Source organism: Harpia harpyja, chromosome Z (assembly GCF_026419915.1).
Source record: "Harpia harpyja isolate bHarHar1 chromosome Z, bHarHar1 primary haplotype, whole genome shotgun sequence".
Classification (NCBI taxonomy): domain Eukaryota; kingdom Metazoa; phylum Chordata; class Aves; order Accipitriformes; family Accipitridae; genus Harpia; species Harpia harpyja.
This window is the reverse complement of record NC_068969.1, coordinates 115,364,288-115,380,051: the sequence shown is the minus strand read 5'-3', so window position 1 is coordinate 115,380,051 and position 15,764 is coordinate 115,364,288. Positions and strand designations below refer to the sequence as shown.

Here is a 15,764-nt window from a genome sequence, read left to right as displayed (position 1 = left end):
AGTGAGTGAGTGGCTGCGTGGTGCTTAGCTGCTAGCTGAGGTTAAACCACGACACTTACCCACAGAGTAGCCTAAATAATAATCTACACATTATAATCATAGAGAAACACATTGTTAATATCAAAACCTTCTTGTATAAGCAGGGGTTATTACCTTCTACATATTTTAAGGCACGCACTAAATTAAGAAATTAATAATTGTTCTAATGGCACCAAGTTCTTTTAGCTACTTTGTGAAATGCTATCTGGAGTACACTGCAAAGAAGAGGCTGGGGATGCAAACAGGGATTAGCATTTGTATCTAAAAGAATATGGAAGCTCTTTAAATTAAGAGCTGTATAATAGGGAACATACATAATAGTGTTGTCTGGAAGAAAAGTGATTATTTCAAACCAAGTTTTCCAGTTTCACCACCTACACCTATCACTAGTCATCTGCTTACAGAGGCAAGAGATGAAGGCTGTTTGTTGCAGTGTTAAGCAGACAGCATAGTCTGCAGCCTCTGATGAACTGTCTGGGTTATTTTTAAATTTTACATGTGTGAGAATAAGTGATTTAACTGTAAAGAAACAGAACCAGTTTCATGCTGCCTCTGCCTTACTGGTGTTTCCCTTGCGATCTGCTCCTCTTTTTTCCCATGAAAATCCAGATAAGCGTTTCAGGTAATGTATTAGCAGTATAACCCCGTAAGCTACACTTTGCAGTTTCTGTAGAATTATTGGATGTTTCCAGTGTAATCTATCCATTTTGGACTTATCAAAGAAGCAACAAAGCCTTGCAGAGAAAGAGTGCTGAGCAGCACTAAAAGGCTGAGCTGCAGCAAGCATCCTCAAGGCAAGCTGGCAGTGGCAGGACTGGTGATGCTGCCCTTGAAGCAGAGAAGAGACAATAACAATTTGTCAAAAGTATGTCACTAGTGTCTATCAGATGAAGTGTTGTTATCATCCTGACATGACTCGAGGGCTCCTCTCTAATCATGGTATCAGAGGGTGGAGGTGGAGGGCTCTGGCGGGGGACTCAGGACCCCCATCACGGTACCCGAACCCCCCGGGCTGGCCAAACGCCTGCACATGTGATGTGGTTACTGCAACGCTTCGGGGCAGGGAGGACTGGAAAGGGAGTGGGAGCAAAACGGAGACACACAGGGGATGAATTGGGGCTGACACACATTGCCAGCGATTTTGGATGCTGCCTGCAGGGCGGTGAGGCTGTGCCCCGAGGATGCTGTGGTGCAAAAGGAGTGGGTGCCAATGCCAGACATCGCCGGCTATAGCACCTGCGTTAGCATGGCTGCTCTCCAGGGAACTCTATTATGGGACCACTTTTCAACAGCCACTCCACCCATTCACAATAAATTGGTTTTTTCAGATATCGTGGGACTTTCCCTAGCAGCAATAATCATTCTTTACTGTAACAAACATAGTCTATAACATAGTTACTTGATTCAAAACACATCTGAAGAAATTCCAGTAAGGCTGAGGGGAAAACTGCTTGTGAAGATGTTGCAAAGAGCCCAATTCTTCTTCAAAGCAGGAGGCCTGAGTGCACCCTGAGAGCGCGGGGTGCCCGGGGGTGCACCCCATGCATGCCCAGCTGCTCCCCTTGGCTCCCAGGCAGCACCGGGCTCTCCCGCTCCTCCCTGCAAAATCCAGGCCCCCAGTTGCCCGCTCACCCGGTCCCGCGGGTCCGCCCTGGCCAGCACATCTTGGTGCCTGGCTGCTGGCAGACGTTATATCTGCCCTGGGAAATAACTGGTCCCTGGGGGAGCATCAGGCAAGAAATATTGTTTCCATGAATTATACCTATTTCCTCAGGCAGTTCCTCAGTGGAAGCTATGCTGGTGCGTTTCTTTGCCCCTCTCCAGGCTGATTTACGAACTCGGGAAGGCTCGCTAGCCCTTCGCATAAGCGTAATGAGCCGGGCAGCGAAGCGACCCTTGGCTGTGCCAGGAACTCTTACCCAGCTGAGACAGGGAGAGATGCTGTGCGTCTCAAGGACTCCTGCTGCCCGGCGGAGGCAGGCGGGGGACGGGAGTAGAGATAGCCACTTCTCATAACAACCTGCAGCCAGTTCTCTCTCCTAACGACCTGGAGACCTTGTTATTGCAGTCCTCCCCTCACACGCTGCGAGCAGCCCCTATCTGTGTTTGGAGTTCTTCTCAGTCTCGGAGTTTCCCTTATCTGCGTGTGAAATGGGACCAGCGCAGCTGGCATCCCAGCAATTTGTTGATGGCAAAAGTCAATCGCCTCCCCAACCTACAAGCAGCGGTACTACGGGAGGCCCTCGGAGCTCTCCCGGACCGCAGCGGGCTGGGACCAGCATCTCCCCCCGAGTGGGACGGGACGCCTCTCCGAGCTCCCAAACTCTCCTGTTTGTTTGCGAAAATCGGAGGTCTGTCGCCGAAAGCCGACACGGCCGGGGCTGGTTCTCTCCGCTCCTTGAGGCTCAACCCTTCACCCGTTGAGACAAATGCCAAAGCATTCGAATTTAATATTTTCACTGACCTCGAGGGGAATTTTTAACAGGCATACCTCTTTTACTCTCTTATCGGTATATCTCTTAGCATCTTCATGCACATGCGTGTACTAACCATATAGTCTATAATAAGTATATTATAAATTATAGTTTCAAATTTGTACTTAAATTACTGTCACGATTTTTATTCAACCGTGAATGAATTTCAGGCTGCCATTATACTCATAATCCCTTTAGCTATAAACCGTTGCCCAAGTCTGGGACTAGGAGTCGATCCAGCCGCACCTAGACTCCGACAGGAGTTTAGAAAGCAAGGGGGTCTTCTCTGAACCTCATGACTCAACGGGAGGGTCTTCCTTACCCTTTCCCACATTCCTGACCTTTGTACAAATCACAAGAAATAATTTCTTTGTAACATTCCCTTTTACTGTATTAATTTTTCGGTCCCTATATACATAAGTTTAGTTTGATTCTGATTTAATTTTCCTGTGTGCATTTCATCCATGTACTAAGTAATAGAGTGAACCTTGCCATCAAATTCTGTGAAGTCACACTTTCATATAAATTTCTATTAAATATTTTTTCTATTGCTGATACAATTGGAGGTGATTCTTTAATGATCCGAATCCCTCTTCTCTCTCTCATTCCCCTCCGTGACAGAAGCATGCAAGGTAGCGCTGGGACATTACAAAACAGCCTCAATAATTGAAAGAAGCTCCGCAATTAAGTTTGACGCCACTCCTTTAGATCAGCTACGTTTCCCAATTTACCCCATGTGATGCTCTTTGCTCTCACTGCTCATTTCTCCAACTCACAAACGCAAAATTTCTCGCACCAACCTAAATGCAATGACACGAACAGCCTGGGCAAGGTTTTGTAAATATTCGTTATCTTTGGGGGATACCGACGCACTGACGATGGGATCTGACGCGCAGTGTTTGTACTCCTCTGCGGCCGCTCTGGCTGGGAGCCGTGCTCCGGCCCCGTGCCTGCTCAGCCGCCCGTGCGAGGGCAATGCTGGGTGGTGGGTGTCAGGAAAAGCGCTCGTCTTCTTCTCGGGTGGATGGTTTTCCATCCCAAGATGAAGGAGAGCCGTTCGAGCTGCGGGAGCACGGGACAGCTTGCGTGGCAGCGGCAGTGCCACCTGCAGAGAAAGCTCCCTCCTGCCTTCCATTCCCCCCCCCACTCGCTCCTCTCTAAACAACTCAAACCCACCAATTTCCACTTTCCAGCCTCAGGGACTCTCCCATTGGGTTTAAGTAATAAGCAGACCCAAATGTGAAATTCAAAAGTAGTTTTAGCCAAAACAGGGCATTTTGAAGAATACACACTCGACAGTTTGAATGTGAAGTCTCTACCAGCAATCCAGTTCTTAGGAAAGCCATCCAGATTGCTTTAGACCCTGGGATGTGAGGGCCAAACCAAATAACTAAAAATAACAAATAATGGAAAATTGTGTTTAAAACCATGACAGAACTGTACCCAAGACATGGGCACCTTCACAGCAGATCTTGACACTTTTCACTTCCAATGTTTATTCCTATATAATATCTCCATCCTCAAAACTGGTGGAGATGTGAAGTAATTCTGAATTTAGATGACAAGAGCTCGCATGGGAAGCCCCCAGTGATCCCATACTGCTCAGCTTTCCCTCTCGTCCTAAATGAAGGCTGATTTAGAAGAATCATTTACTTTTGGCAGCATTGCGACACTGGGAGAAGCCCTCTAAGGCATATGTACAGCCAAAGGTGTATAACTCGGGAAGCAGATCCTGCACTGACCATTGCTCTGCAGCTCTGCAGTAGGGTTTTCACCTGAAGGCAAAGCCAGGCTGGGGGTGCTCAGCACCCCTGCCAAGGTAGGGGAGGACCCCTGGGTGCTCAGCAGCATGGGGCATCGTGAAATTCATTAATCAGGACGAGAATCTTCCATGGCAAGAAGGAGACGTGGTGCGGGGATGGCGAGAAAGGCGCCTCGGCCAGTCCATCCGCACGGTGAAGGGAGGCAGGCTCGGAGGGAAGAACGAGCTATGCTCATTATTTCAACAGTGATTTCAAGTATAAACAGCATCCCTTTTCTTTTCCACTATACACCATCTGTCTGGATGTAGTTGCCCCGAAGAAAGGATTAGTATCTTTTTTTTTAAAGTATTGATCATTTTAGCATCTACTATCTAGGCACTGGCAAGTGATCTGCATCCTCTGAGTCAGCCTGATGGCACTTATACGAGTTCCTGCTTCCCCATCTTACAGAAGAGCAGAAAAACTATCAAGCCAGGACAGCACTAACAAAGTCTGCAGCAGGTTTCGGATGAGGATGTCTCCTCGCTGCTCCACCTCAGGCTGCGGAGGCCAGACACGTGGAAGAAGGCAGCTCCCGCTGCTCATTGCCTTTGAGAGAGGAGACTTGCATCTCTGTATTTTGCATTTACTGCTGCAACAGAGCTCATGCAATGCTGGCACACTCGTGTGCACAAATTAGGTGTTGGCACAAAGCAGATGCAGAGATAGCCATGAAGTGTTTGACTGTTATGAGATAGTTACAGAAATCATGGATTTGCAGCCCAGTTTTAAATGGAAGAGCATTTTACTTGAGTGGAGAGAATGAAGAGTGGTTCATCATGCAAATGAAGAGCCGTATGCAATAGTCTGACAAGCATGGAACTTTAGGATTTATCTACAAACTAAATGAGCATTTGTTATCTAGAACAATAAATATCTGTTTACAGTGTAAGTAATTTCTCCCTCCTACTCCAGTGTAAACTCAGTGCCTGCAGAGCAGAATAGATGGCCCCGACTGGGTTCCCTTTATTACTTTCCCTGAGTTTCTGTCTGGCAAGTGCTGGGGAGGAAGTTATTAGACAGAGGACATTTGGAAACAAAGCCCAATAGGAGCAATCGCGTTAGATAAATGAGTATTTATCTACCATCTAGCTTTCTGACATGCAATATGTCTGCCTGTATTATTTCAGACAGTAATTTTACAGATCTGACCATTACCCATAAATTTACCCAGATGAGAAAAATTTTTGGTGTCTCTGATTCTAGCAGCCCTCGTTAACGGGCTCATGGACGGCCGCTCACTTCTTCCATAGGCGCCCGACCCACGGGAGACAGCACCGAGAGGGGTCTGGGGCCTCCCCTCAACCTCCCCCCCACCCCAGGAGTGGGGGTCCCCCTGACCCCCCCTTAGAGACCTCTGCCCCGGTGAGATGCGGTCCCTCCTCCCTTGCACCTCGAGGTCGGTAAGCAAAGCTGAGCTCTTCACAGGTCAAACCCGCTTTGTAAAATATCCGTGCTGATGGAGCTGCGCTAAAAAGCTGCACGGAAGATCCCAGCTTTGGGAAAAAATGTTGCCTTAGCAACTAATTGCCAGCCTGCTTGTGCAGAGGAGGCGGCTGCGCTGTGTTTACGCGCAGGTTAACTTCATCGCTGCTGCAAAGGCTGAACGCGATTTACACTGAAATGATAGATACCCATATATTTTCAAGTTAACCATGCACAGCCTGAAGATGACTACTCCCGACAGCCCAAGGGGACGGCTGCTCCCGAGGTTGTGGCTGGTGGATGTGCTGCTGGTGCAGAGGCGTGGGGCAGCCAGACCTGCTGCTTCCCAAATGCAGGAGCAAAAAAGACAATCCCAACCCACACCTTGGCTTTCGCTACATATTTGGGGAGCTAGTGTTGCGTTTCCCAGAACTTGCTTAAATCTCTTTTTGTATATTTTGTCGTGACGGTGTGTTATTTTTAATCTGAACCCTTACAGATTGGATCCTCGCTAATCTGATTTGCATTTCCATCATGAGTTAGTTAAACTATAGCAGGAAATGTGCCGTTGGAAACACCTTTGGAAGCCCAGGTAGCAAGACACATCCTTTGACCACCTCAAAGCAAAGACTGCTCAGGGACGCGGGGGCAGAGATCAGAGCTGGATCGCCCATGCAGCGGCGGTAGCAGCAGCAGCAGCAGCAGCAGCAGCAGCGGCAGCAGCAGCGGCTGAGTTTCACACCCAACTCATGCAGGCTTCCCAGAGCATCACAAACCTCAGAGCAGCGTTTCCAGAGGAGACCATGCTGTCGGCAGCGTCGTTTTCTGCTAACGTCGACGCGAGTCACCCTTGTAAATCAGAGCTATATAAATATTAACTCAGGCATTTTTAGAGATGCCTGAGTTTTTCAGAGGTGCTACAGCATCTTTGGGAGAGCTTGCAGAGCCTTTGCAGAGCTTGCACGCCGGGCTGTCCCCTCTCGCCGTGCCCGTCCGCTCCCCACCCGAGTTCACCGCTGCTCTAAAGCTGCATTTGAATTGCGTGGGCAGAAGGACCGAGGCTGGCCGCGGGGCTGCACGGGCTCACGGTGTTCCCAGCAGCATTTAGACGCTACTCAGCAAATACTTGAGTTTACACCTAATTTGAAGCAGACGTGCAGTCTGTGTGGCCTGAGATGCTTAAACATACAGACAGGATGACGTAGCACCTCCCGGCTGCGTTATATGGTCACATTATTTTGATGCCCTGTTAGGAACATCCTATTTAGATGTTCCTTGAAAGGATTCATGCCTTGAAATGCTGTATGATCCAAAAAACTCCCACTGCAAATGAGGAATAGTGTTGAGAAAGGGGTATTTATGCCCTCACCTGAGCCATGGAGGATGAATTCAAACAGAGCAATAACAACCCATAAGACTGAGAACGTAGGTAGTTTGTATTGTCAAAGCTTTTTACAAAGAAAATTATACCTGACAGCATACAGGAGTCAAATTCGTGCCCCAATATTTGATGGAACGAGTGACTGTCTAAACAGAGGAAGTATGTACAGAAAATTAAAATCCCAGCTGCACATGGGCATGTTTCTGCAGGACTTGAAATTTGGTGGCAAAAAGGCCTGCTAGTAGTTCCAGCAGGCTTTTAAAAACCCAATTTATAAATTACTGACACAAATGCTGGAGTTTCACTGAAATCTATGTAGCTTGCAGACATTCAGATTCTCTGAAGAATTAAATCACTCAAATATTTTGTATGAAAAAAAAAAAAAAAGGAAGAGATGAAATCAGTGGAGGGATCACAGCTCTCTTAAGACTAGCCCTGGTAGGAGGGTGATTAATGAAAGCAGGGTGAAGGAGAGGGTGCTGCAATGGTTGGCTTTGCTCACTTAAGGCAATAAATGGGTGCATTAAAAATGATGAATCCTGGTGGTTCTGTGATAAAGTAAAAGGCACTGTAATGATAAATTTAGTAAAGGTAGTCTGAGAAAAGTTTCAGAATGGCTGTCCCCATTTCCTAATTTTAATTAAACTAAGACACTAGTAATTAAAAAAACCCCTGTAATAATTCACAAAATTAATATCTAAATAGTTTTTTGTTTCTTTTAAAATCTTTGAGAAGATTTTAAATGCCAGAACCTGAAACTGGCTGTTTCTACCCAAGATAGCCTGGTTCCTTTCGACGAGTAGACAAATGGCTGCAAAAAGAACCGAGCTGTGCAATAAACCTCAGCAACACAGCGAATAGGCAGGGCAAGCCAGCTTCATCCCCTCTGCCACCCCTCCGCCTCCTCATCCTTGCTGAGAGCTGCAGCACGGGGACAAGGGGAAGGGACACAATTACACCCTCCCAGCCAAGAGTGACCCCAAACTGCCGCAGAGCCGGAATAATCGCGGGGTTTAGCCCGGGCTTTGAGGGATGCTGCCGTGTTATCCCGGAGGGATGTGTGCATCCTGGCCAGCTCAGCCAGTGCTCAACTGCAAAATATTAACGAGGCTCTCGGAGAGCTGCTGGGTGCCCTCGGCTGCCGCCCACCTTGCCCCAGGTGGCATCACCCGCGGGAGGCGGAAAAAAGGAAAAGAAGTGCCATAAATTATTCCAGCGGAGACCGAGCTGGGCAGGCGGTGGCTTCCTGCTGTCCCACGGTCCTTTTGGCTCCGGGCTGGCACCTGGTGGGAGCTGCCGAGGGGCAGCATGGACCAAGGACCTGCCACTGGTTTGGGTGCCTCTTCCCACGGCAGCCGCTCGACACCCGATTGGGGACATTCAGTTCTGCTCGTGGAAACGGCTCTATATGTTTTTAAAGCTCCTGGGGAAGTCAGGTGTTTCTCCTCGCTTTGGGGGGCACCCCGGGATTCAGGAGTACTGCAGAGCCTGTTTTGCCAAAGCAGTGGGCTCCTGCACACACCAGCCCCCCCCCCCCATTTGCTGCACTGGCCCCTGCCTTGCTGCCTGCGGCGTTCCTCGGACAGGTCTGAGTGGTTCCTCATCAGCACGGAGAGGGGCTTCCCAAAATCCCATCCTCATACACAGGCCGCTTCCTAGCCCCCTGCTAGCATGGCTTGTCATTTCACAACATACAGCAAAGTTTGATTTTGGGCTGCGGGGGTCCCTCCCGGCTCAGAGCCCCCCATGCCAGCACCGTGCGGGTACCCCAAAGCACGTGCGGCCCAGAGGCGCAGGTGAGGGGGCACTCCGTCCGCAAAGCCGTATCGGGAACACAGGGCTTATGCTGTAAAACCTGCTTTTTACACTTTTGCTGTTGGAAAAGAAACGTCGTGGACGCTTGCTCCAGCACCGACCCAGCGCTGGTGGTTTTGCAATCAGCTGATACATTTACATGGAATTTGTTGGCCTCAATTCCAAATAAACCGAGCTGTGCTCCTCAAATGACTTTAATTCCTCCAAATTAATAAGTCTTATCCCTTTTTATCATTAATAGAGGAGTTTTGCCCCTAGATGAATGGTTTCCTAAGTAAAATTCACTGTGCTCCCCTGGGGCTGGAAATACAGTTGTGTGGGGAACTGTAGGCGACTGACTGGCTAACTCTGCTCGGAGATGTGAAGCCGCAGTTTGCTTTCTGCTTCTTTATAGAAAAACTTAGTTCTTTTAAGGGGAAACACAAACTTTCCAGGCTTGGGTTAAAAGCGGTGAGGTCTGCGTGCTGCCTTCCTGCAGCAGTGACCGATGAGCCTGAGGAACCATTACCCGCCTGGGCAGTCCAGTCCAATTATCTTTATTTTTTTGAGATTAGATAAAAAAAAATGATGCTAGTTCCCTAATTCCACTCCCTATTCAATTACATTTGGCAGAAAAAGATGGATGGAAATAAATCCCCCTCTGCAGGTTCAGTTAGAACCCCCCAAGAAGAGGAGGGATGAGATTAAGATGCCGCGGGGGATGCCGGCACCCTTGGCACCAGCGCTGCTCCACTGCGCTTTGCGGCGGGGCGTGACAGAGAAAATAAGTTGTGAGATTCATGACAAAATCGTGATTCAGAATCACATTCACTACTTTAGGAGAAAGACACTATTTAAAAACAATTGCATAAGTCAGATGTGCTCATTTTTATCCTGATGCTTCTGGAGGAGTCTGACAACGTGATTTACCTTCCTGCTTCTCTCTTACACAGCACAGAGTTACGGGAGAATTTCAGTTGGAAGGGACTTCTGAACATCATCTAAAGTTTAAAAACATGAATGCATACTTTTTGGCTTTTGCTAGATGAAGACTGTAAGTCTTAAACTAATTGCTGCACGGCACAATACGGAGAGCAGCATCTCCCCGCCGAGCTGTCCGCTGGCCGGGTCGCAGCCCCGGGGATGCCTGCGCCAGGTCCCCTGCCGACTCCTTGGCCCGAATCAGCAACACGCGTGCACACAAAGCGGTTCACATCCCTGCCACGGCGTTTTCGGAAGCAACTGTGGAGTAATAGATGCCGGCTTGGGTAAGTGACGCGGGCAGGAATGCAAACAGCAGACTGCCCGGAGCCCAGTAAACACCCCGCACAGCCCACCCAGCACATCCTTTAGCCCCACAAACGTTCGCTCTGTCTCCTAGAATAACATTTTCAACACAAGAAAGATACATTTAAAACTACTTCTTACATGGCAGAATAGAAACAAAGGTTAAATGTCATAAATCACCGGAGCCAATTTTAACAGAACGTTTCCCTGTTTATCTTTCTCAGCTAAGAAACTTCATACTAATCCAAACTAATAAAGTATTAAAGCATACCGTTACAAAATAAAATGAATCAACTTACTGGAGATCTAGCTCAAGTTTAATCCTTCTGCTGCTTTCTGCTGGTTTCCAACTTCTAAGCAATAATTTATTACTGCTATATAAAATATTAAAGCCAGTGCCTGCAGCATTGCCCTATTTTTTAAGGTCTTGAATATACCATTTCCTAACTCCTGCCCGGTTACTTATTTCTGCTGACTACATTAAATTGTGTCCCGTTAGTGCCGCTCACCCTCAGCACCGCGACGGCGCAAACCACCCAATTTATGGCATCTCGGCTTATCGCAGAGAGCGGGGAAGGGAGTGGGACGTGCCTCCCACCCACGCCGCGCACATACAGCCGGAGCTGTTGGCAATGCACTCACACGCAGAGCCCAGGAGCGGCGAGGAGATTGCTGCGTTCGTACTCCCTCCGTGCCGGAGCTCCTGCGCAGGTTTCCCTTTCTTGTAAAGAAATACACCCTACGACAGAAGACGATGCTTCCCCTCAAAGGGCAGGATACAGCTTGTCGGAGGCATCTCAGGAGATCCATTTTAATGCTGTGTCCGTGCATCAGATGTTGCTGCTCATTTCTTGTTTCAAGTGGCTAAGCGATAAATTTTGCTTAGGGGAAAGAAGGGTTAAACAGGCTCTAGCATCTTCACATCTCTCGTTAGGAAGATATAGCAAACCCTGCTGTGAGTTTCTGCCAGAAGGATTTTAAACCTTGCATGGGAGAAGCAGGGAGGGGAAAAAAAATATATCTCCTTTCTTCCTCAGGTCCATCTATTTGCTGTTCTCTGGCAGGAGCCGGGTAGCAGGCAACAGGAATGCTGCAGAGCCCCAGGGACCTGATGGGGAGTCTGGGGGACCTGGGTACCGCTCCCTCCCCAAGCCCCTCTCTGGGCATCATGATGGGGAGCGGGTTGAATAAAGCAGATTTTGGGTCAGGGGCCAAAGCCAAGTTTGCCTTTGCTCTGGGAGGAGCAGCCGCGCTGGGTCCCGCACCCTTGCTGCGGCCAGGGTATCTCGTGTATTGCAGACGTTGGATTAGCCCCAAATTTGCCATTTCTTTCTCTTAAAAATGGGAGACACAGAAGCACACCGGGCACGATGGTGTCCCTTGTTTTCTGCCCTTCTCCTTAACCAGGCGTTTTGTCTCTCACCTCCAGGACACACTTTTGCCCGGGCTCCACTACAGCAGGTCCAACCTCCTGTGGTGTATTTCTTCCCACGGGCACGCAGGGGGACCAGGAGAGTTTAAAGATAGTTTAAACTGCAAGCAAAATGTCCGTGGATTGAGCAGATGGAGCAGATCCAGGTTCCAGTTATAGCACCGTGACGTGAGAGCATCTTTCACCAAAATAGGGGGAACTTGTGCAAAAATAACATTTGCATTCTTTTCTTTAGAAAAGGGATGTCGCTGATGTCAGCGCACCTTAAAATAACCACCCATTTGCCAGACGAGTGGATTCAGCAATATCCCAAGGAAGGGGCTGATGAGGGAGTTGGAGTGATGAAGCTGGAGACCAGCTTCTTGCGCGAGCTCCCAGCGAGAGCTGCAACCGGCTCCCGAGAACCCAAAGCCACCGGTCCTGAATACACCAGGGGAGGGAAGAGCTGAGCGTTAGGGACTCGCTGCGGATGTGCGAGGCTCCAGGTACTCTTTGCTTTACTGTATTCCAGTCTTCAGAGAAGCCTGTTTTCCTGATCGGCTCGTCTGGCACAATCTAGATTTCCCCCAAGGTATCTTGAGGGAAAGACACAATCTGCTTCTCCCTGGCATCTATTCACTTCTGTAAACTCCAAGGCAGAACAGTCATCAAATTTCTGTTAGCAATGCCTTTTGTTTCTGTCAGTGAAAAATTAATCTCAAAGGGAATGTATTTTTCTCCAACTGCTTGTTTTTTATATAGTAAAATGCCTTAGAGCCATAATTCTGCAAGTTTAAAATTTTCCACTTGTTAGCTCCCACCCCACTTTCTCAACTCACATTACAGCCGTGATGGCAGAACATACCCTTCAAAACCCAACAATGTTTTTTGGCATTATCAATAAACAGAGGCAGCTTCTGAAGAACGTCAAAGGAAGCAGGCATGGTGATAGATGAGGCACAGATAAACGAGATTTGCATCCCACAGAGTTTTACCGACACCGTACAAACCTCGGGCTCCACCCTGACAGCCAGCAGGCATCTCACCCGCGCTAATGAACTTATTTTCCAGTCCATTACTTATTTCACAGAGGGTCTCCCAAACCGCCTCCAGCAGAGCTGGCCACAAGCCCCATCCTCGGTCTGCACTCACCTGCAGGTCGCCAGCAGCTTCTGGGACCTTCTCGAGTCCATCTCGAGTCGCACAGCCTTTGCTTTCAACTGCAAACTCCACTGCTCATCATTCAGATGACTGCAAAATAGTCTTAGGATTTATATCTAAATATTTGTACCCATCGAATGAAAAGACTGCGTTTCAGTGAGAGGTGTTCATCTCCCAACAGCCCTCCTTTCCCCACGGCGAGCGTGCCGTAGCTGACAGCCTCACACGGTTATTTATTTTCAATGAAAAGGATCCCTTTAATTAGCCAATTCACAAGAAAGAGGATCTCATGCGGTATCTCTTAGGGACTTTCTGACATTTCTTGAGGATTAGCAGCACCTTAATTATTTAAAACCTGCCATTTACTCTGTGTCCTACATCTCCCGAGTCAATTAAAACACACAGAAATGTTGACAAGGGCGTTTCAATCTGCTGCTGCTGCACATCACGTCACCGAGAACGACCACAGAAAAGCTTTCTGAACCAAACTAGAATATATATGGATATACCGCCGTATAGGAGAATTGCATTAAGGAGGCTGGAAAGGACACCGGGAGAACATCTGTTCCGTTGTCCTGCCTCCATCTAGGATGGGTGTACGTACATCCCACCAGACAGATGTTCTTAAAATAAACCAGCCCCAATGTCCAGCCTGGGCTGTAGGAGACCTCCCGACAGCCAGCATCCCCAGTTCGAGAGCAAAGACCACCTTCTCTGGAGGGACCAGGCAGATGGAGCTGGAGAGCGGCAGAGCAGATCACAAACCCACCAGGTTTCAGTAGAGGAGCAGAGCTACAGTTTGCTACCTGCTTGTTTGATCTGTATTTAAAACAGCAAAAAAACATTTTAGGAGTAAAGAGCTGCCCAAGGGCGATGTGCAGATATTACTCACTGAGAAGACTGAATAATGTACGTGTTCAAGAACATCGCAGTGTCTTACCTATTTCTGTGTGAAAAAAAGGAAAGATCTACTAATACAGCCTCCACTCTCTAATGCAAGAATAATCATCAAGCACACAGGTCTGCCAACTTAATTTGAGGGAGGGAAAAATGTGCTTTTTTCTTTTTTAAAAACAATTCCAGTATTGGGAAACTCTCAGACAGGTTCCCTAGGAAGGCCTGGGGAGCTTAGGGATATCAAAGAACATTTTGAGCAAATGTGGTAAAGCAGCCTCATGCATGTTGGTGCCCCTGGGGTGCCTGCTCCGAGGCAGCGCTGAAGATCACCCGGGGACACCCGCTGCCACTCACCTACAGCTAATTCAACAGTTCGGCCCCGCTGCACAGCATGCATCTTCAGAAGTACCTTCTGGTCCTCTGGAAACAGCCATATGGAAATTATTTCCCCGGAGAATCCTTATTTTGCTTCCTATCGCTGCAAATTTGGTCTATAACTTGTGCAGAGCTAGTGCACAGAAGACATTTACTCCGGACCTATCCTTTTGTGCTGCTACAGAAGAATAAAACCTTTAAAGTTATATTTTAATTAGCAAAATATACAGTGGAGAACAATCCCACAATGAGGAATGAGGTCCATGATGTGGCCTGTGGGCATTTTACATTACCCAGCCCTGATATCAGTGGTCACACTGTGCTGGTGCGTTTCTTTGCCCCTCTCCGGGCTGAGGTACGAACTCGGGAAGGCTCGCTAGCCCTTCGCTTCAGTGCAAGGAGCCGGGCAGCGAAGCGACCCTTGGCTGTGCCAGGAACTCTTACCCAGCTGAGACAGGGAGAGATGCTGTGCGTCTCAAGGACTCCTGCTGCCCGGCGGAGGCAGGCGGGGGACGGGAGTAGAGATAGCCACTTCTCATAACAACCTGCAGCCAGTTCTCTCTCCTAACGACCTGGAGACCTTGTTATTGCAGTCCTCCCCTCACACGCTGCGAGCAGCCCCTATCTGTGTTTGGAGTTCTTCTCAGTCTCGGAGTTTCCCTTATCTGCGTGTGAAATGGGACCAGCGCAGCTGGCATCCCAGCCATTTGTTGATGGCAAAAGTCAATCGCCTCCCGAACCTACAAGCAGCGGTACTACGGGAGGCCCTCGGAGCTCTCCCGGACCGCAGCGGGCTGGGACCAGCATCTCCCCCCGAGCGGGACGGGACGCCTCTCCGAGCTCCCAAACTCTCCTGTTTGTTTGCGAAAATCAGAGGTCTGTCGCCGAAAGCCGACACGGCCGGGGCTGGTTCTCTCCGCTCCTTGAGGCTCGACCCTTCGCCTGTTGAGAGAAACACTGAAGCATTCAACATGAACCTTTTCACTGACCTCGAGGGGAATTTTTAACAAGCATACCTCTGTTTCTCTCTCTTTTACTCTCTTATATATATTTCTCTCAGTGACTTTATGCACACATGTGCACTAACCTGAATAGTCTATAATAAGTTATAGCAAGTATATTACAAGATATTAAGTTATAGCAAGTATATTATATTATAAGTTAATACTCTCAAATTTATACTTAAATTACTGGTGTGAATTTAATCAACTGTGAATGAATTTCAGGCTGCCATTATACTCATAATCCCTTTAGCTATAAACCCCTGCCCAAGTCTGGGACTAGGAGTCGATCCAGCCGCACCTAGACTCCGACAGGAGTTTAGAAAGCAAGGGGGTCTTCTCTGAACCTCGTGACTCAACGGGAGGCTCTCCCTTACCCTTTCCCATGTTCCCTTTTACCCTGTTATGTTTTCAGTCCCTATATACATAAGTTTAGTTTGATTCTGATTTAATTTTCCTGTGTGCATTTCACCCATGTACTAAGTAATAGAGTGAACCTTGCCATCGAATTCTGTGAAGTCACACTTTTACACAAATTTCTATAAAGTAATTTTTCTATTGCTAATACAACTGGAGGTGATTCGTTAAACAACCCGAACCCCTCTTCTCTCTCTCTCTCTGTAAATCCCCCCCCCCCCACATGCAAGGAGCTATGTCAGAAAAATCTGATCAGTCCCAAATTTCACTCAGTGATGAGCAAGTGCAACATTTAATCGC

The 15,764-nt window shown here is 48.2% G+C and overlaps 1 protein-coding gene across 1 annotated transcript in view; it reads right to left on the bottom strand.

Moving 5' to 3' along the window:
* The window catches only part of RAB27B (RAB27B, member RAS oncogene family), a 54,029-nt gene extending 43,331 nt beyond the window's left edge, over positions 1-10,698 (bottom strand). Inside the window, exon 1 of the mRNA XM_052777503.1 lies at positions 10,502-10,698. The gene's annotated coding sequence lies outside the window, so the exon portion shown is untranslated. The remainder of the gene's footprint in view (positions 1-10,501) is intronic.
* Positions 10,699-15,764: the final 5,066 nt, after the last annotated feature.